Source organism: Protopterus annectens, chromosome 16.part0 (assembly GCF_019279795.1).
Source record: "Protopterus annectens isolate FY-2018-M chromosome 16.part0, PAN1.0, whole genome shotgun sequence".
In the NCBI taxonomy this organism is placed as follows: Eukaryota; Metazoa; Chordata; order Ceratodontiformes; family Protopteridae; genus Protopterus; species Protopterus annectens.
The window spans coordinates 336,932,170-336,953,885 of NC_056750.1; the positions used below are offsets into that span (position 1 = coordinate 336,932,170).

General features: G+C 45.0%; 1 protein-coding gene across 10 annotated transcripts in view; it reads left to right on the top strand.

Annotated features, from left to right (window-relative positions):
- SH3GLB2 (SH3 domain containing GRB2 like, endophilin B2) overlaps positions 1-21,716 on the top strand; it is a 1,772,316-nt gene that overhangs the window by 931,449 nt on the left and 819,151 nt on the right. The gene's annotated exons all lie outside the window — the stretch shown is intronic.

Below are 21,716 nucleotides of genomic sequence, written 5' to 3' on the forward strand. Positions count from 1 at the left end.
AAGGGGGATCTCATTCCTACCCCCTTTGCAGACTAGGCATGGATCTATGGGACACAGCTCTATCTTGCAATCTGGACCTTCAGGCTCAGATTCTACCTGGGAAACAAAACCTCCTGGCAGACAGTTTGAGCAGACATCTTTCGGATCCACACGAGTGGATGCTGGACACCAAAATATTCAAGATGATAACAGCAGTCTGGGGTTGTCCTCACATAGACCTCTTTGCATCCCATCTCAATCATCAGCTACAGACTTTTTGCACCAGGATTTTCCACCCAAAAGCTTAGTGAGTGGACGCCCTGTCATTCAGTTGGAGGAACCTCTCGGGATATGCCTTTCCACCTCTCCCTCTTCTTCCATGGGTTTTATTGAAGATAAAGCAGGACAAGCCCAAGATGATCATCTTGCTGGCTCCAAATTGGCCACGGCAGTTTTGGTATCCAACTCTAAAAAATCTTTGCCGGGAGCCCCCTTGGGTTTTACCTCAGTCTCCGAACCTTCTGTCTCAACATCAGGGTCAGGTTCTACACTCTCATGTCAGAACTCTGTCTGGCGGCCTGGTTAATCCAGGGCCTTTAATTTCTTCTTTACTGCCGAAGCAGGTTATGGATGTCATATTAGAAGCTAGACGTCCTAGCACTAGAAAATCTTATGCAGGAAAATGGAAAAGATTTTGTTCCTGGATGCAGACTCAGGATTCTGATCCTCTTCGTCCCAACATTACTTTACTTGACAGATCTCTTACATAAGGGTCTCTCTTTCTCTTCCATTAAAATACATGCCTCTGCTATTTCTGCTCATTATAATACAGACCCTCCCATCTTTTCCCACCAGCTCATGCGACAGTTTCTCAGAGGAGCTAAGAACTTAAGACCTCCTAAATCTCCTCCTATTCCTGCTTGGGATCTCAACTATGTTTTGGAAAAACTAACCTTGCCTCCTTTTGAGCCTGCTGATTCTTCTGACATCAAGTTTTTATCTTGGAAGACAGCCATCCTGTTAGCCCTTACCTCTGCCAGGAGGGTTTCAGAGTTACAAGCTCTAATGGCTGTGGAACCTTATATTATTTTTCATCAAGACAGGGTATATTTGAGGACTAATCCTACTTTCATGCCTAAGGTGGTTTCCAAAGTGGCTTTAAATCAAACTATACACTTGCCAACCTTTTTCCCCACTCCTCAAAATAAAGGGGAAAGGATCTTACATTCCTTGGATGTACACAGACAGCTAAGTTTTTACCTTAACAGAACTAAGGACATCAGAAAATCAGAGCAATTGTTTGTTTCTTATGCTTCCAGTTCCCAAGGTAAAGCCATTTCAAAACGGACCATTTCTAAATGGATTGCTCATGAAATCAGATTTTGTTATTCTCACCATGGAAAGCAAATCCCAGGGAGTATACAGACTCATTCCACCAGAGCTGCTGCCGTTTCTGCGGCCTTCCTCAGGGGAGTTCCTACCAAGGATATTTTGGAAGCTGCAACTTGGAGTTCAGTGCATTCATTTTCTAAGCACTATAATCTACCTCTTTACTGTAAGTCTAGGGCAGGCTTTGCCTCTGCAGTCTTGCAGGGCCTTTTAGCCGCCCCTTCCTCTTTATGACCACCTCCCTTTCTTTCAGCTTTGGGATTCTACCCTACAGTCATGACTGCAACAGTGAAACACTATGAACATAGTACAGTTGTGTACACCTACCATAAATGTAGATGTTCGAGTGTCTTCACTGTTGCAGTCTGGGTTTCCCTCCCTCCTGTCCCCTCTTATTTTTACTTTTGTGTATTTTCTTTTTTCACCATTCTTCTGAGGTGTATTTGCAAAGGTTATGGGACCTTTTTCATGTTGGTACTCCTGACATCTGGGGCAAGAAAAACTGGAGAAGATGGCGTCGGCTGTCAGCTTTGTACTCCTGGCGCTCTGACGTCAGGGAGCATGGTTGAACAGCCGACGCCGGACCCAGACTTTGGGATTCTGGCCGACCTGGGGCTGCCTGCCGGCAGGGGAGAACCCTACAGTCATGACTGCAACAGTGAAGACACTCGAACATCTACATTTACGGTAGGTGTACACAACTGTACTTTCCCTTTCCTCCCCCATTCGCTGATCGTCGGTTTAAACTTTAAAAAAAAAAAAACTTTGTTGTAAAGTAGTCTAGTAAGGCCCGCCCTCCCCCTTAGGCGTGTGTGCTAAAGTGTTAGTTTTAAGTAGGTTGGCTGTGTGTGTTAGTATTATGGCTGATCAGCAAAAGCCTACCTTCAAAAAATGCACGGTGTGTGGCCATAAGCTTTCACCGGCCGATGGCCACACACACTGTGTGTTCCCCATCTTTCTGTTCAGTGCAGCGTGTGTGCCGGGTTTAATCCCAGGGCCTTAAAAGAATGGAAGGCCAAACTGGTTGCAAAAGGCCTTCTACCTGTTTCCTCCTTGGATTCATTGGCCTCGGCCTCTGCTCCTCCAGCAGTTGCTCAACCCCCCACTCAGGCTGGGACTCGCCCTCCTGCTAGACCTGTTAAAGGGGAGGCCAAAGGGAAGGACAAGAAGAACAAGGACAGAGACAAGAGGGGGGGATAGGCCCCGCAAACGGTCTCCAGAGCAGGACCCCTTCCCTAGCCCACCTTCTAAGGTATCTAGGCCTACATCTCCTCGGCTCCACTCCCCTAGGTTCTCCCCGGAGCTGATGGAGCCCTTGGATCCGAGGCCTTCATCTAGGTCGTTGCAACGACCAGCCAGATCTGAGTCTGTCACCTCCTCGCGCTCGACTCGGAGTCTATTGGAGTTGGATATGGACAAGATGATGAGGAGATTCATTCGGACCCAAATCCAAATGGGAGTCTTGCCAGGCCCCTCTCCCACTGGAGGGGGGTCCTCAGTGCCCTTCTTTCATCCAGTTTCTCCTTCCCTTTCCGGCCTGCGGTTTCGGGGTTTATGGATCCGAGGAGCTGGAGGTTCGGCACCAACATTTTTTCCAACCTCGACTCCGGCGATTACCTTGAGTTCCTCGGATCAGACCAGTTTGGATTTGAGCAACTCTCGGGGCCAAGGACGGAGAGTCAGATCCGAGGGGATAGAGGTGTCTTTGGCTCCGACTTTGTCGGATCCGAGCCATTCCTTCTGAGCTCCTGCTACTCCTGCCTCGACCCTGATACTCACGGCGGAACCGGGGAGATCTTCCTCCTTGTTGGGTGCTAAGGAGGTGCGCTCTTCATCAGCTTTCAGTGTGGTGGAGCGGGTTCTCTTCCAAGGATCAAGACCCCAGCCTATTTACTTGGATTCCGCCCAGACTCCCTTGGATTCGGTTACGACTTCCTTCAGCTTGTCCCAGGGACAGCCCATGCTAGAGGACCCCCAGGCGGTTCCCCTAGAGGAACCCAATGTGGCTCACGAGCCCTCTTCAGAGAGTCCCACTGACGAGGGTCCCCGTAAGCACATGTGTAAAAGGAGGCACCTGGACTCCTCCGAGTCCTTGACAGAAGACACTGATTTAGATGAAGGAGTAGGTTCACCCAGGTCACCTCCCGAGGATGTCTCCTTTGGAGACATCATGGAGGTCCTCCGCCAGAGGGGAGGTTGGTCAGCCCCAAAACCTTCTACGGATGAGCCAGTGTTCCTGGTGGCTTTTGGCACGGGCCCATCTATGTCCTGTGTGTCCCCTCCTGTGGATCCCTTAGTGGATCTTATCACCATGCGGGCATGGAAGGAGCCTGACACCATAGAGCCGATACCAAAATGCCAGAACAGGATTCTCTCTCCACCCTCAGACAGACGGGCCTGGTACAAAGGATCCCCGGTGGATGCTATGGTGGTTGCAGCAGCCAACAAGAGGGAACTGGCACAGGAGAGTTCCTCGGTCCACCCTCCGCACATGGAGTCTAGGGCAGTGAATCTATTTGGGAAATGAGTGTTTTCTTCAGTGACATTTTCCATCCGAGTGCTGAACTATTTGGCACACGTTATATGACTGCAGCGAGACCTAGTCACTGAGTTCACTGAGTCATCGCCAGAGGACAAGCAACTGCTCTCCGCGAAAATGTCGACTCTCAAACCAATTTTGTACACGTCCATGCGTCTCCTTTCCCATGCCACAGAAGGAGCGGCTAGGGCGGCTGGGACCGGCGTGGCTATGAGGCGACATGCTTGGCTCAGGCTGTGTCAATTCGCAGACCCCTTCAAGGCATCTTTCATAAATGCTCCCTTCAATGGTTCTTCTCCTTTTGGGCAGACAGTACGTGACACTCTGGTCCAGAGCGAAAAGGATGGGAAGACTTTGTCTGCCATCGGAGTCCGCTTCTCAAGCTCTCAAAGATCCTTTTCTAGGAATCAGAGAGGGCAAAAGAAGATGTGGTTCTGAAAATCACAGTTTTCCCAGGACTCTCAGGACAACTCGTTCCCTAGAGGGAGAGGGGGACAGGACAGACGCCACCCCAGAGGCAGAGGGGGCCGAAGAACTTTGGGTCTAGGGAGACCACCTCGGACAAGCCCATGCAGCAGCCTTGAGGGGTTGTCTGACTGTCCTACTCTGGAGACAGTTGGGGGAAGATTATCATTGCACCCAATGGCTTGGAAGTCCATAACTGTGGATCGTTGGGTGCTTCAAATAATATCCAGAGGCTACACTATCCCGTTTGTTAACCCTCCCGTCCAACCAAAGCGCCTCCCAGATGTCCCACCCGCTCAAGGGGAGGCAGCAGCGCTAGAGATTTCAAAACTGCTTTACAAACGAGCCATCAAACCGGTCCCCCCCAGATCAGTTCGGATCAGGCGTTTACTCCAGTTTCTTTTTAGTGCCAAAAAAGAAGGGGGACCTCAGGCCCATTTCGGACCTGTCAACCTTGAACCTGGCTGTAGCCAAGCAGAAATTCCAGATAGTCACCCTACAGTCCATTCTACCTTATCTTTGAGAATGCAACTGGATGTGCTCCATAGACCTCCAGGACGCTTACTACCACATCAAGATTCGTAGAAGCTCCAGGAGATTCCTTCGCTTCTGGCTGGGAGCCAATCATTTCCAGTTCAGAGCCCTACCCTTCGGTCTCACACAGCCCCCAGGGTGTTTACCAAGGTAATGGCAGTAGTAGTGGCTCATCTGAGGCTTCAGGGAATTCGGGTATTTCCTTACCTAGATGATTGGTTTCTAGCTGCTTCCACCAAGCAAAGCTTCTTCTTTGCATAGCCAGAGACTCCTTCCTTCATCTTGCAATCTGGCTAGGGATTACTATCAATGTTTCCAAGTCCCTCTAGGACCCAGTGCAGATCTTGGACTTTATTGGGGTATGGCTGGACACCCTCCAATTGAAAGTCTTCCTAACTCCGGACAGGGTTCAGAGCTTACGGGCCCATATGTTAGTGATCCTTGGCCCCAGGCTACCAAAGGTGGGTGACGTTCACAGAGTCCTAGGCTCTATGGCCGCAGCAATCGCGATCCTCCCCTGTGCATCTCTTCATATGCGTGTTCTTCAGTGGACTCTGGCCGCACAGTGGTCTTGGCTAGATCTCCCCATGGAATATCCATTTGTAATCAGTAAAGCCTGCAAGGCATCACTTCTCTGGTGGCTCCAATCGCCGGAGATCTTAGCAGGACGGCCATTTGTTTTGCCCACAGTTCAAGCCACAGTGACCATGGACGCCTCCCAGTTGGGTGGGGGGCATTGTTTGGGGAGGACGGTCCAAGGCACGTGGCCCCAAACCGAGACCAGATTGCATATCAGTGTTCTGGAGATGGGAGCAGTGCTTTTAGCATTGCAAGCCTTTCACACTGTTCTTCCTCCGGGTACTATTGCAGTTCAGTCAGACAACATGTCGGTTGTCTGGTACATCAGCAAACAGGGGAGAACCAGATCTTACCCTCTGTGTCGCGAGGCCATGAGAGTGTAGGAGTGGGCAATCTCCACCAGTCAATTTCTGATTGCATTGCACATCGCAGGACACTTCAACATTTTAGTGGACAGATTGAGTTGGGCTATTCTAATGCCATACGAGTGGTCTCTGAAACAATTGATAGCGGAAGAGATCTTTCTTGCATGGGATCAGCCTTGCTGCGATCTCTTCGCATCTCCTTCCAACGCAAAGTGCAGCGAGTTCTTCGCTCTGATCCCCTCACCAGGGCATCCCCCAGAGACGCTCTAGTCCATGCTTGGCCTCCTGGGTTACTGTATGCTTATCCCCTGTTACCTCTTATTTCGAAGTTTCTTCAGAAAGCTTGCTGACTGGGGTGCAAAGTGATCCTTATTGCCCCGTTCTGGCCTCGTCAGGTGTGGTTCCCCTTTCTCTGGTCTCATGTTCTAGCTCCTCCTTGGATTCTGGATCCTTGCCCATATCTCATCTCTCACCCCTCGGGCACTTGTCCGCCCAACTTGGACAGCCTCAAGCTGACGGCTTGGTTGCTCCAGTTCCCTTGATTGCCAGGACTCCTGGTCTTTCATCTTCAGAAAAACTATTCTGGTGGTGTCCCATAAGGGCTCCACTAGGAAGATTTACTGCAGCAATTGGAAACTATTCTCTATTTGGGCTTCTCAGAGGAACCTAGATCCATTTACAGCCCCTGTTCCTGCAGTGTTGGATTTTTTAGCCAATATTTTTCAACAAGAGGCCAGTTCCTCTACGGTGAAAGTGCAACTGGCAGCTTTCTCTAATTTCCATGTCGGCAAAAACATGAATGCCCTGGCCTCTTCAAGACTGTGTAAGGCCTTTCTTAATGACACCTTTCTTTTATGCCCTCCAGTTAAGGACTCCTTTCCTCCTTAGCATCTTACCTTGGTTTTGCAGGCTTTAGTTGCTCCTCCCTTTGAACCTGCAGCTTCAGTAGATTTGAAGTTCTTATCCTGGAAGACAGCCTTCCTAGTGGCCATTAAGTTGGGTAGGAGGGTTTCTGAGATTCAAGCTTTGTCTGCCGTGCCCCCTTACTTGATCTTCCATAAGGTTAGGTTCTCGCTATGCATGAACCCTTTCTTCTTACCAAAAGTAGCTTCTGAATCAAACATTAATCAAACAATTAACCTGCCTGTTTTCTTTCCAAAGTTTTCGAACAAGGGTGAATATAAGCTGCATTTGCTAGATGTTCATAGAGAGCTTCATTTTTATTTACACAGAACAAAGCCCTTTCGTAAGTCTGACAGTTGTTCGTGTCCTTCTCTAAACCCTTTCTGGGTACAGCCATCTCCAAGGTTTCCCTAGCTAGATGGCTTACACAATGTATTTTGCAAATTTATAAAGACAAGGGTCTGTCCCTGCCTGGTCCTGTTAAAGCTCATTGCACCAGATCTATGGCAACTTCTGCTGCTTTTTGGTCTAGGGTTTCACTGGATGACATTTGTGCAGCAGCAACTTGGGCAAGGTCGCATACCTTCATTTCTCATTAGAAGTTTTGATTTGATCTCCAGAGGGAGAGCATCCTTTTGCTCTGTGGTGCTCCAGAGGGAGAGCATCCTTCTGCTCTGTGGTGCTCCAGAATATCCTTCCATGAGGGCCTCCCAGGAGTTTTAGTAGCTGGGGACTTTGTCCCACAGGTTGTTGATAAAATGAAGTTAACTACTTCAGATAAAGAAGATGTTAAGTTGTCAATCTCGCCTTCATTCTTGCTGGATGGGTTCGGAGCCGATCCTCGGCTCCGACTTGGCACTTGCTTAGCTTGAGAACTCCTTTTACCAGCTCGAGGCAACCCTATATCCCATGATGCAAGGTGGAACTACCTCAGATCTCGTTTGCCGCTTTGCGAAGAGGTCTCCTTTTTTGCCAGCTGAGGTAAGTTTGAGTTTTTCAAACAGCTTAGTCAGGGTTCATCTTCCCCTTTTCCTATTTTTAGTGTATAGTGTCCATACATTCACCCTATTCCCCCTTATAGTTTTAAAAATATTGTTACTTTATAGAAAGTTAAAAAGTTTTCAGTTAGGCCTAGGCCTCCCTTATTAATCCCTATCTGTGTGTCTGTGTTGTGGGATTAATTTGTGTGACTGTTTTGGGGTGTGTTTGTGAGTATATTGTTACTCTTTTCTTAGGCTATGTCTAAGGAGGTAAAGGTCTCGGGCTTCAAGAAGTGTGACTCGTGCTGTCAGAAAATGTCTCTGACAGATGGTCACACTTCTTGTGTTTACTGCCTGGGGCCTTTATACCTGCAGGACTCCTGTGCTTTGTGTCACTCTTTTAGCCAGCGAGTCCTGCAGGAAAGGAGGAATAAGTTAATCCTCCATGGCTTACTAAAGCCGGAAGGTTCACCCACTAAACCTGGGTCCAGTAAGCCTTCCAAGCCATCTAAGGGTCAGGCTACAGCTTCCAAGCCTTCCCCGGTGGCTCCGACTCCTTCGGAGTCAAGATCGGCTCCGGCCGGAGCCGATCTTTCTTCTTCTCAGCTAGGGTCGGTGCCGATCGGTTCCGACACCCAATCTGCTGTTGCCTTGTCGGCTCCGGCTGGAGCTGACACAGTATCCAGTATCGGAGCCGAGAAGCCTTCGGCTCCATCTGGAACCCATAGGACGTCGGCTCCGATGACTTCATCCAGGAAGAGATCTCGGTCCCCATCTTTGGAATCTATCCACTCGGCTCCGGGGTCTCCTCTTTTGTCGGAGCGGAGTCATCGGAGCCGATCTTCGAGATCTTCCAGGCTGTCTGACCACGATTTAGAGAGGGTGGTAAGCAGGCTGTTAAAGTCGCAGGCACTGGCCCAAATGCTCCATAGCCCGTCTCAGCAGACTTCGGCTATTGCTTCACCCCTTGAACTTCCTCCTCCGACTCTCCACCAGAGTTCGGAGCCGGAGCTTCTCGGGACAGCGACTGTGTCGGCGCCGGAACCGATACACCCTTTTTCGGCTCCGTCGTCTTTGGCTCCGATCTCCTCCTTGAGACCTTCCTTGGAGGGATCCGGTCGTCGAGTTTCCCTTGTCGGCTCCGAGGGGGCTAGTGGCATCGGAACCTTGTCCGACCCCGCTCTCCCTCTCGGGGCTTCAGCTTTGGTAAGCTCGGCACCGACATCAGCCTCGGAGCCTTCTCTCTCAGTGGAGCCGGGAATTCCTATTTCCTCGGAATGGGAATATTCCGGTCTCCCGAGGAGGGGAGCCTTTGAGGTGATGAGGAGTGTCCTGGCACCTGAGCCAGGTCAACGGTCCATCCCTCTAGCTCCTCCCTCTTCGGTGCCTGTAGATGCCTCTTGCCAGCCTCTTGCTCTCAGGCCCAGGGATCCATCGCCCCAGGTTTCCCCATTGGGAATATCTTCCTCTTCCGAGGTTTCTCCTGATCCTACAGGGGAACCCCCTCGGAAGAGGGACGTGTAAGAGGAAACACACAGACTCCCCTGAGTCTACTACATCTGATACCGACTTAGATGAGTCGGAGGGTTCCCCACGATCCCCCTCTGAGGATGTCTCCTTTTCAGACATCCTTGAGCTCCTCAAACAGAGGGGGAATTGGCCCTCCATTGACCCCTCCGAGGATGAGTCGGTATACCTGGAGGCTTTTGGATCCCGACCCTCCACCTCCTGGGTGTCTCCGCCTTTCGACCCACTTATGCAGGTAGTGGCTCGGAAGGCGTGGCAGCTCCAGATTCTGTGGAACCTGTCCCCAGGAGACCATCCAAATTTATTACGGCCCCTACGGACAAGCAGTTTCTTTCCAAGGGCGTCTCTGTGGATGCTATGGTGGTGGCGGCGGCCACTAAGAAGGAACTGGCGGATCCTTCAGTACCTGTCCATCCTCCTAACAAAGATTCTAGGACCATGGACAGGTATGGAAAGCGGATGTTTTCTCCAGCGACCTTTACTATGCGTAAGCTGAACTACCTTTGTCACTTCACCAGGCTTCAAAGAGATATTCTCAAGGAACTAGGTGAAGTGGTCCAGGATCCTTCTGCTGCTGGGGCTCAAGAAAAGATTGCCTCACAGCTAGCAATCCTAAATTCCTTATCCAACTCCTCCATGCGGCTCATATCCTATGCAGCCGATGGAGCGAGCAGGGCCGCAGGCACAGGAGTGGCTCTTAGACGTCAAGCCTGGATGCGGCTTTGTAATTTTGCGGACCCCTTTAAGGCGTCCTTCACCAATACCCCCTTTGACGGTTCGGCTTTGTTCGGACCTCAGGTGAAGGAAACCTTGACCAGGTGTGAGCAGGACGGTAAAACTCTTTCTGCCATTGGAGTCCATTTTTCCACCCCTTCTAGACCCTATCCCAAGGGTCAGAAGGGAGGGAAGATGTGGTTCCATAAAGCCCAAGGAGCTACACGGACACACGTGGTCAGTTTACCCCAGAGGCAGAGGGCGTAACAATAATAGACGCCGCCCTAGAGGCAGGGGGGGTCCTCAGAACCAGGGCAACACGGAGTCTCTTCCTGAGAAGCCCTTTCAGCACCCCTGAGGTGTTGCCCGACTGTCCACCCTTGGAGGCAGTCGGGGGAAGGATTTCGCTGTACCCAGTAGCCTGGCATTCCCTTTCACAAGATATGTGGGTACAGTCGATCATATCCGAGGGTTACAAAATCCCCTTCGAAAGGTATCCCGTACCTCAACAATCCCTTCCAGACATCTCACCCAGTCAAAGGGATTTGGCAGAACAGGAGGTTTCAAAACTCCTAGAAAAAAGAGCCGTCCAGACTGTTCCGGCAGACCAAGTAGGATCCGGCATCTACTCGAGATTCTTTTTGGTCCCCAAAAGGACGGGAGATTGGAGACCAATATTAGACCTGAGCAGTCTAAACAGATTTGTCAAGAAGGCAAGATTCCGGATGGTCACGCTTCAGTCCATTCTGCCCTTTCTGGGCAAGGACAACTGGATGTGCTCTATAGACCTTCAGGACGCGTACTATCACATAAAGATTCACAGGCGCTCCAGAAGGTTTCTCCGCTTTCGGCTAGGGACCAGTCATTACCAATTCAGAAACCTGCTCTTTGGTCTCACTTCAGCCCCCAGAGTGTTTACCAAATGCATGGCAGTGGTCACAGCTCATCTGAGACGTCAAGGATTCCAGGTGTTTCCTTATTTAGACGACTGGCTCCTCTCCGCCACCACCAGGTGTCAGCTTCTTCAGACCAGAGACTACACTCTGCAGCTTTGCAGGAGTTTGGGAATTTCAGTGAATTTCGAAAAATCTTCTCTGCGGCCTTGCCAATCTATCACCTTTATAGGCGCAGAATTAAACACCGTCAAAATGTTAGCCAGACTAACAGATCAAAGAATTCTGGACATCCAAAAATTCGTTCGGATTCTATTGCAGAGCAGCAAAGTCAAAGCCAGATTGATACTGAAGGTTCTAGGTCTTATGGCTGCGGCCATTGTTCTTCTACCACTGGCTCGCTTCCACATGCGTCTTCTGCAGTGGATGTTATTCACTCAGTGGTCGTTCCACAGTCTTCCTGAGGCACGAAATCTTAGTCACACAATCGTGCAGAACTCATCTGAACTGGTGGATATCTTCCCCTCTTCTTCATCAGGGCCGACCTTTTGTTCCCCCTCCTCCAGTTGCCACAGTTACTACGGATGCCTCTCTGATCGGGTGGGGGGGGCATTATCAGGGCAGGGTGGTCCACGGGACGTGGCAACCCATAGAATACCATCTGCACATAAATGTCCTGGAGATGAGAGCGGTGCTTTTAACGTTGCAAGCCCTCAACGACTTTCTTCCCGTGGGGACTATTGCAGTACAAACGGACAACATGTCCGTGGTCTGGTACATCAACAAGAAGGGCGGGACCAGGTCCTATCCGTTGTGTCGAGAAGCTCTCAGACTTTGGCAATGGGCAATCTCCTCTCATCGGTTTCTGATAGCAACGCACATCCCCGGCAGGTCCAACCTCTTGGCGGACAGGCTGAGCAGATACATTCTCATGCCTCACGAGTGGTCTCTCAATCAATCTGTAGTGGACCAGATTTTTCTGAAGTGGGGCACACCTTGTTGCGATCTTTTTGCTACACCCCAAAACAACAAGTGCCCCGATTTCTTCACTCTCTTTCCCCTACCAGGCCAACCCCTGAGAGACTCTCTAACCCAGGATTGGCCCCGGGGACTTCTGTACGCTTTTCCTCCTTTTCCCTTGATTCCACAAGTCATTCAGAAAGCCACCGTTTTGAGGGCCAAGTTGATTCTCATTGCCCCTTACTGGCCTCGACAAATTTGGTTTCCGTCTCTGCATCGTCACCTTCTGGTGCAGCCCTGGCATCTGGACCCAGTTCCGGATCTCTTGATCCACCAGTCGGGTCAACAGCACCGGGCCATTCATTCTCTCAACCTCACTGCTTGGTTGCTCCACTTCCTTCCCTAGCCAGGCTTCCTATGATCTCTGATCCGGTCAGAGATATCTTAGTGGCTTCTTTAAAGTCGTCCACCAGAACCGTTTATGCTAGCAAGTGGCGACGTTTTCCATTTGGGCAAATTCCAAAAATATTGATCCCTTTACTGCTCCTGTGCATTCTGTTTTAGATTTCCTGGCTGAAGTTTTTCAGTCAGGATCTTCTTCATCTACAGTTAAAGTTCAACTGGCTGCTATTTCCAAGTATCATGTTGGCTTGCAAGATCATAACATTATGTCTCATAGACTATGCAAGGCCTTTCTGAGAGGAGTGTTTCTCCTAAAGCCGCCAATAAAACATCCTCCTCCACAATGGGATCTAAATTTAATGTTGGCATCCTTAATGTTACCACCCTTCGAACCGTCTGCTTCATGTTCATTGAAATTATTGACCTGGAAAACTATATTTTTACTGGCTGTCACTTCAGCAAGAAGGGTTTCCGAGATTCAAGCTCTCTGCATCCGTTCCCCTTACTTGGTTTTTCACAAGGACAGGGTATACTTAAGAACGAACCCATCCTTTCTCCCCAAAATTGTTTCTCAAACCAATATTAATCAATCCATCGATCTACCAGTCTTTTTCCCAAATTATTCTGACAGAGCTGAACAAAAGCTTCATTTTTTGGATGTCCATCGTCAGCTCAGGTACTATTTGCATAGAACGAAACAATTCAGGAAATCGGACCAATTATTTGTCTCCTATGCAGAAAACAGGAAAGGTCTCCCAGTGTCTAAAGTGACCTTATCCAGATGGTTGTCTTCCACCATTTCTTATGTGTATTCACTCAGAGGCAAGCAACTACCTTCTAAACCGAAAGCACACTCAACCAGGAGTCTATCCACTTCTGCACCCTTTCAGGATAGACTACCCATTGATACCATTTGTGCAGCAGCTACTTGGGCCACTCCTCATACCTTTGTCTCTCATTACAAGTTAGATTTGGCCTCCAGAGACAGGGCCAGTTTTGGTTCCACAGTTCTCAAGAGTCTGTTCCATTGAGCCACCCGGGATACAGGTGCTAGGGACGCGGTCCCATCCAGCAAGAATGAAGGCGAGATTGACAACTTAACATTTAGAAGTTATGTACCTACCATAACGTTCCATGTTAGTTGTCTTCTCTCGCCTTCTTTCTTGCGTCCCTCCCTCCTTCCCCCTGGCCTGGACAGATCTTGAAGAGTTCCTCTTATCAGGTTGTTTCCTCCTGAGCCTTCATTAGAGGACTCCTTTATTATGAGCTTGGTTTTCCTAATATATGTTAGGTTAGTCCTTAGCAGGGTAGGTTAGCTACCAAACGAGATCTGAGGTAGTTCCGCCTTGCATCATGGGATATAGGGTTGCCTCGAGCTGGTAAAAGGAGTTCTCAAGCTAAGCAAGTGCCGAGTCGGAGCCGAGGATCGGCTCCGAACCCATCCAGCAAGAAAGAAGGCGAGAGAAGACAACTAACATGGAACGTTATGGTAGGTACATAACTTCTAATTATGTACTCACCATAACGTTCCATCTGAGTAGTTATACTTCATTTTTCTGCAACCGTCCCACCCTCCTTCCCCTGAACCCTGTTCTAGGTTTGTTATAAATTGAGTTGCTGTTTGGTTGATTAGTGGCAAACTCAATCTGAGGGAAGGTAGGAGATGGTGATGGGTTATGGGTAAGGGGGAGGAGCTTGGAGCTCAGAGCAGATGCTTGAAAAGTTGCCGGTTCGGATCTGCTATGGATCCAAATACCCACAGGTTGCAGAAAAATTAAGTATAACTACTCGGAACGTTATGGTGACTACATAACTTCTTTTTATATATCATATAACCCAAGCAACATTACATAAATTATTCAATTCCTGCCTTTTTTTTTTTTTTAAACAAGCAGCATCTTTTTTAAACCATCACTTACTACATAGGCAATTCATTCATTTATACAAATGAAAACAAACCACACCGACAGAATCTTAGTTGGAAACATTTTTCATCACAAACCATACTGACACACTCCCAGGTGCAAACATTATACATCACTTATAATTTACTCAATCTTTTTTGGTCAAACATTAGATTCATTTGGGTTTTGTAAAGGATTCATTTTTGTTAGTTGCCGCTCAAAGTTTCATTCATTCTTCAGTAACCCACTTAATTATTTCAGGGTTTTGGGGGGAGCTTGAGCCTGTCCATGAGCTAAATGAAATGCACAGAAACTTATTTTGAATTGTATAGCAGCCTTATTATAACTTATTCACTAATACAGAATGGGAATCCACAGGCTGAAATGTTATTTTGCAAAATCCCAGGTAGCTACTTTGAATTTGATAACTGTATGTAGTCTTTTTTACTTGGTAGAAATTAATCCAAGAGAAAGCATTGCGGGTGACATCTTACTTTTCTCCAAGCAGATTCATTTGTCAGCAACATTGTTTTTGTGTTTTTTTAAGTGACCACAGGGATACTTTCAAGGCTTCCTGCTTCTTCATTTTGTGTGTGTGTGTATGTGTGTGTGTGTGTGTGTGTGTGTGTGTGTGTGTGTGTGTGTGTGTGTGTGTGTGCACGCATACCAAAATAAGACAAACATAGAAACTAAACACCTAAACACTGAATTTTGTTGATGAGCCAAAAGCTAATAAATTAAGTGCTTTCATTCTGCTTGAGACTTCTTCAGACTGATTAGAAATAGTAAAGTTAACAACTTTCTTATATCAATAGAGTATATGTAATTCTTAAATTATCTATCATTCAAGTGGAGAAAGGATTGACGAAAGATACTGTTACAATCCTATAGTTCCTTTATTTTCCATCTGCTAGTAACTGTCAAAGTTTTGCCAGACAAAAATATTTAACATTTAACAATGAAGAACCAGTCAAAAAACAATATTTTACTGACATGTTTAAGGTAATTGGGAGGAGGGGTACGTTAGAATGTAATTAGAACCAATCTTTTTGGGATTAAGGAGACCTAAATTACTTAAAATTAAAGACCAAATTTTTGCCAGCCATGGTCATGAACCCACAGTAAAAGGTATGTGGCTTGATATGAAATCTAAAAACAGCAGTTGGGGGGGGGGGGGGGGGGGGGGGTAGGTCTTAGCATGGGATAAGCAACTAAGAAAAAAATTAAATTTTATAGTAAACATCCATTCCGTATGACTTAAATCTGCATGTGCTTCAGGGCAAAGCCGGGTCCCTAAGGGAGAAAATCTCAGTCTTATGAAAGGAAACACAAAAATATATAAATAAATTAATTAAATTACTGTTTGAGACTAGATACTACAATGAGAAAGAAGGGGATAACTTTGGAACCAAGGAGTGATGCCAGAGTACTTAATGGATTACTTTTTGTTCTTCAGTAAATTGATCAGTTTTTCCTTTCTGTTTTTGTCATGTTTCTTTTACCCTACTTTTGCTACTCGTCAGTGACTTATTGGAATGATGATGCCTTGTTTCTAACTTTATATGGCTGTGATATGTATGTGTTATATGTGTCGTGTGTGTTTGTGTGTATATAAATTATGCTAACACACATATGTAATATAAATATTTTCATACCTGAATTTTTCCTCCAATACTGATTACATTTTTTGGAAGAATATAAACATAGTGAAGCAAGATTGTAGAAAAATATACTCTTAGAGTAAGATACTGTTCTGGCTTTACTCCTGGATGTAACGAGGTTGCAAACAATTCCCTGTATGGACTATACTGATGAAGTAGTGAGCAAGCTTCTTGAGTGAAGTTTTTGCCTAGTTCCACTTCTAAAAGATTCTGTGCATGTTCTGCCCCTATCCATAGAGCTTGTATAAATTGTCAGGGCATTACTGAATCGTCAAGCATGCTTTGTTTGAAGCATCCCTTGAGGCCAGCCTGGGTAATACCCACAGTGGTGGAGGGTGTAATAAAGCATGGCAAAATTAACTCATTACACAGTACAGTCAGAAGTAACAAAGTACTGTGTGGCAGAAGTAGGTTTTATTTAATGGATATTCATGGCTATTAGTAGGTTTTATTTAATGGATTTTCATGGCTATTACAATGTCCACTGATAGCGGTAGCACTGATCATAGTCATCTGTATGTATTCACACAAACACACACACATATATATATATATATATATATATATATATATATATATATATATGTGTGTGTGTGTGTGTGTGTGTGTGTGTCTGTGCATGTGCAGCTATATATACATGTGACAGCAAGGCAGTTTAGCTCATCGAGCATTCTTAATGCAGTCTTAAGTGATCAAAAACACCTTTGACTTCAGAATGACTGCATTGTCTGTGAGAGTATGTGGTGCAATGGGGAACTGTAATACTGTAATTTTCTCTGCTGTTCTGAGATCTTGGAGTTAGTGTGTGTGTGTGTGTGTGTGTGTGTGTGTGTGTGTATGTATATATATATATATATATGTATATGTGTATATATATATATATATATATATATATATATATATATATATATATATATATATATATATGGATCTAGGAAGTTTGCTCGAGTGAGCAAACGACCGAAAACCAAATGGCCGGGCATACTTACACGAAAGTGCTTTTCACAGAAGCACTTTTGTGTAAGTATGCCTGTTGCCGAGGCTGTAGTACGGTGCGGGTAAGGGAAATTTCCCTTTTCCCCATTGTAGTGCGGTCTCGGAGGGAGAATATTAAAGTAGGGGTTGTGGGGGGCACACTCCCCTAAAATGTAAATGTAGTGTTTTATTTTTTTTTGTAACACGCTTTACCGAAAGCGCTTTTTCGATAAAAGCGCTTTCATTAGTGTGTCCGGTTATTATGGATTCGGACATTTGCTCACTCAAGCAAACATTCTAGATCTATATATATATATATATATATATATATATATATCGTGGGGTTTGGAGGCACAGACCGTATTTTTTTTTATTGGTATTCCATTTATGTTTTTTCTACCAGTTGTGGTTTTTTGGTTTTCGTGTGTGGAATTGGGCATGCAGGTAATGGCTGCTCACAATGGGGGAACAACTTTGGGTGAAGGAGTAGGTCAGTCGGACCTTGACAGTTTACGTTTGCAACAGAGAGAAGTAACAGTAGTTTTACTCAATCTCAGTGTGGAGATGAGTCTGAAATCTGACTTTGCACGTCTTATAGAAACGTTGTCTCAGACAAACAATTAGTTTCCCTGTGGACAAGGAAGAGGAGGTTCAACCAATCGGGTTGTGGTGCAAACGAATGCACGTGAAGGTGAGGTTTCCAACGCTTCACTTCGTGATTTTGTTTCAGCTCCCTCGGTGGGTTGTGGAAGCCAGTCCTTTTCGGGGACCTGTACTGGGGAAACGGAGGTATTTACTTGTAGGAAAGGACCCATCGGGGTCTGTAATGGACAGAACGAGTTGCACAATGTTGAGGTTCAATGGACGGGATCCAAAACAACTCAAGGTACTGTTACACTTTCTGCCCAACCGCTGGAGGCAGAACTAAGACACTACAGTAATTTAAAAGAATGGTTTGATCAAACTAAGGACAATGCATATGCTTTTAAGGCCAATTTAAATTAGAAAAAAACAATGTTGTTGAATGTTCTTGTGCTATGGCCTCCTTGAAGGAGGGCATTAGGGATTTGGAAAACAAATTGTATAAAATTAAATGCGTCAATTTGGATATCCTGTATTTAGAGGAATGTATTGTTAAAAATATTGTGCCACAGGGACTGCGTGTTTGCAAGTACCCTGATGGTTTACTTATGATTATGATATGTTGGGTGAATTTAACAAGGTGTTTGATGAATGTGGAATTAAAATTATGACTTTGATGTTAAAATATTCTAAGAAAAAAGTCGACGATCTGCTGAAAGAAGCAGAAAAGCTTAACCAAGCTATTAGGAGTGATTTATTATTTTATTTTAATAAGGACATTTATGAGCACATTTTCATTATTGTAGAAAGGAAGTGTGAGGATGTTTTTTTGAGGAAACAAAAAAAGTTATTTAGGGATTTAAAACAGTACAGTGAGAATAGAGCTTATGTTTTTAAAGGAAATGTTTCAAAAGTTAGAGTGCACACATCATCTAATCATTCAGAGGTTGTAGACTTGGTTCAGAATGATAGTGGAAAGAAGCTTAATGAAGAGGTTAATCCACAGGCCCTAGTAGAAGCTTTTGACAATAGTCCAATTTCCCCCTGTTTAAACACCTCCAACCCTTTAGACCCCGAGGTGGGTCTAGATTTTATTGGACCGATTGACCTTGGTGGAGAAGAAGGGGAGGTTGCTGAACAGGATTTTTCTGGGGGGAAAGGGGAAAGGGAAGAACCCAGTGAAAATCATAAAGAAGGGGAAGGTATAGTTGTAGGCCGAGATAAAGTGACCTACTCTTACAATGGCTTTAAAATCTGTAATTTGAGTGGTATAGAAATTAAACTGGAACACTTTTCCCTTTTTGCAAGGGGTTTTAAATTTGTACCCTCTGTTAGGTTTGACATTTGTGATACACTTGTTGAGCTAAAGTTATTTACAAGAAAATTGAACTTTGCTTTAATGTTCGACCATTCAGATGTAGGTGACTTAGTCCAATTCAGGAAGGCAAGTACATATAAGCACCCCCTGCATCCAGCTTTGCAAGTTTTTGAGTAGGTTTGTGCTTCTGATATTTACAATTTTAGCATACACAAGAAGTTTAGGAGGAAGTGAGGTTTTAAAACTAATCTGACTAAGGAAGAAAAAGACATTTTAGAGCAGTTAACCTCAGATAGAGAGATTCGAATTATGAAACCCGATAAAGGGGGTGGTACGGTTTTACTTAATGCTATTTTATATTGTAGTAAAATTTTGGAAATACTGAATGATATTAATGTGTGTGTACCAGTATCTATTAACAAAATTAATATTTCTTACAGAAAAATTGATTTGGCTATTGAAGAGTTAGTATTGGAAAACAGACTAGATGATAAATTAGGGGCCATTTTGGTTAATAGGAAGCCTAGAATAGCTTCCTTTTTTGGTATCCCTAAACTACACAAGAGTACTACTGCTCCACCGTACAGGCCTATTGTTTCAAGCGAGGGATCAAAGACCTACCCTATAGCCATTTTTTGGACCATACCCTTAAACATGTTACTGATGGTTTTGTACATCTACTGAAGGACTCGTGGGACTTCCTGTCTGGTCTAACCCTGCAACCCTATGAAGGGGGAATTGTATTTTTTGACCATTGATGTGGTCTATTTATTTTCGTGTATTCCAACAAAGGAGGGTTTGGATTTATTTTGGTCAATATTGAATGAAAATAACTCTACACTTAGTTTTGAAGTAGACCTATTGGTGGAACTTTTGAGGATTGTATTGGAAAACAATTTTGTGTTTTCTGAAGGGGAGACATTTAAACAGGTTAGAGGAGTAGCTATGGGGGCGGCTCGTGCCCCCATATACGCTAACCTGGTTCTCCTCAAATGGGAACTGCAGTACTTGTTTAATTATGTTTATTGGAAGAACATTAGGTTATATCGCCACTTTTTGGACGATATATTTATCATTTGGGAAGGTTCAGCGAGTACTATTACCAATTTTCTTGAGTTTCTTAATTCAACTACTACGTTTTTTTTAATTTACATTCAAATTTGACCAGCAAGAAATTCACTATTTAGACGTAAGGTTGGACAAAATTGATGGAGTTCTAAGGTCTATGATTCATAGGAAGAATACTTTTAGTAATTCCTATTTGCCTTATAACGGTGATCATCCCTGGAAGCAGAAAAAAAGCATTGTGAAGGGTCAGATGATTAGAGCAGCAAGAATGACCTCAGAAAGGATAGACTTTTTATCTGAAATTGAGTTTATTTCTGAGTTGTTTACAGTAAGAGGTTACCCTACCAACCTGATAGAGGAAGTATCTAATGAGGTTATAGCAGGGTGGGGTGTAAAATACTACCCCTTTTAGGTAATACCCCGCAGTGTACCACTATGGAGAGAGTTACTAGTGATCAACCCTTTAGGAAGTCTTTGGTTTTACAGCACAGTGGTGCTTCTAGGGAAATTAAGGATTTAGTTAAAAGGAATTGGAAGATGCTGAAGTTTAACCTGGACATTGTTAACAAGGTAGGGGAGAGTCCAAGTTTTGTTTTTAAAACAGGGACCAACTTAGAAAGGCTTTTTGAAAAAAAAACAACAAGACTAGACTGCAGGGGATCAGGGTATGAGAAAGTGTGGAAGATGCGGGTATTGTAAATACATTTGTGATAAAGTAAAAGTCACTTTGAACAATTATGCGAAGAGTAGTGTGCAGTTTAGAAAGAGTAACTGCCCTACCAGAGTTATAGTATATTTGGCTTTGTGTAAAGGTCGCCCTAGTTTTTTTGTCGGAAAATCAGAAAGAGCACTTAAGAAAAGCGTATCTTTGAACACACCTATAATATTAGGAAAAAGAACTTAAATAGTGCATTGCACAGGCATCTACACATGGAACCTACACATATAGGTTTTCTTTTCGGAATTCTTGAACAAGTTCATATAGACCCTAGGGTGGGGATTGGGAGAATTGGCTATGCTGCAGGGAGACTTATTGGCAACTAAAATTAAATGCAGCTCAACCTCCAGGACTAAACAATCACATCTCTATTAAATCCTACTTGGTTAGGAGAGCTGAGAAGTTGTGATGAACTTTTAACATGGGGACCTTTTTGTAGCAAGTTTCACTGTATTTGTATTTTGCGACAACTTATTGCATTACAACTATATAGGCTTATTAAGCTTTATAAATTATGGTTATGAAGGGATTTTGGTATTGGATTTTTTGGATTTATTCTGTGAACATTTTATATTTCAGATGAGAACCTTGTACATATAGCTTTAAAAAGTTTTTGGCACTCTTTTATACGTAGGGGTATTTAAATGGGAGGGGCATTATGTTTTTCTTGTACTTGAAAAAGCCCTGCATTTGAGTCAGGGTGAAAGCGCTTGTGGTGATTTTTAATAAAACAACTGTTTTACAACCATTTCCTGTTGGTGCCTGGACCATATTTTTTGTTTTATTGGTATTCCATTTACAGTTTTTCTACCTGTTGTGGTTATTTGTATGAAGCTGTAGTGATTTTACTCCCAGTGGAAAAGGTGGGGCAGTCACAACACTTACTGATGGAATGTCTGCTGCCACTGTACTTTTTGTCTGTAGTACATCTGTATTGTTCTTATATATGTAGCCCTTTCCCTTATTTCATTGTAGTCCCATACTGTTTCACAAAGAGTATTCTTTAAGTGAAATAGGTATATATCTACTATTTTCACTGACGTCCTTTCCATAGTGCAGCAGTTCATGACCTTTTGCTCTCCCAACACTCCACTGATCACTGCTGCAGTAGCCTTAGCTTCCAAAGCTTCAGGGTACCTTCCACACACCCAAACTGATAAGCAGCTGAACCTGAGCTACTAAAAAGACAAGTTTGGGAATGAAGCTCCTTCAGACTTTTCCTGCCATTAAATCTATGCTCAGGCTTCTGAGGATTGTCAGT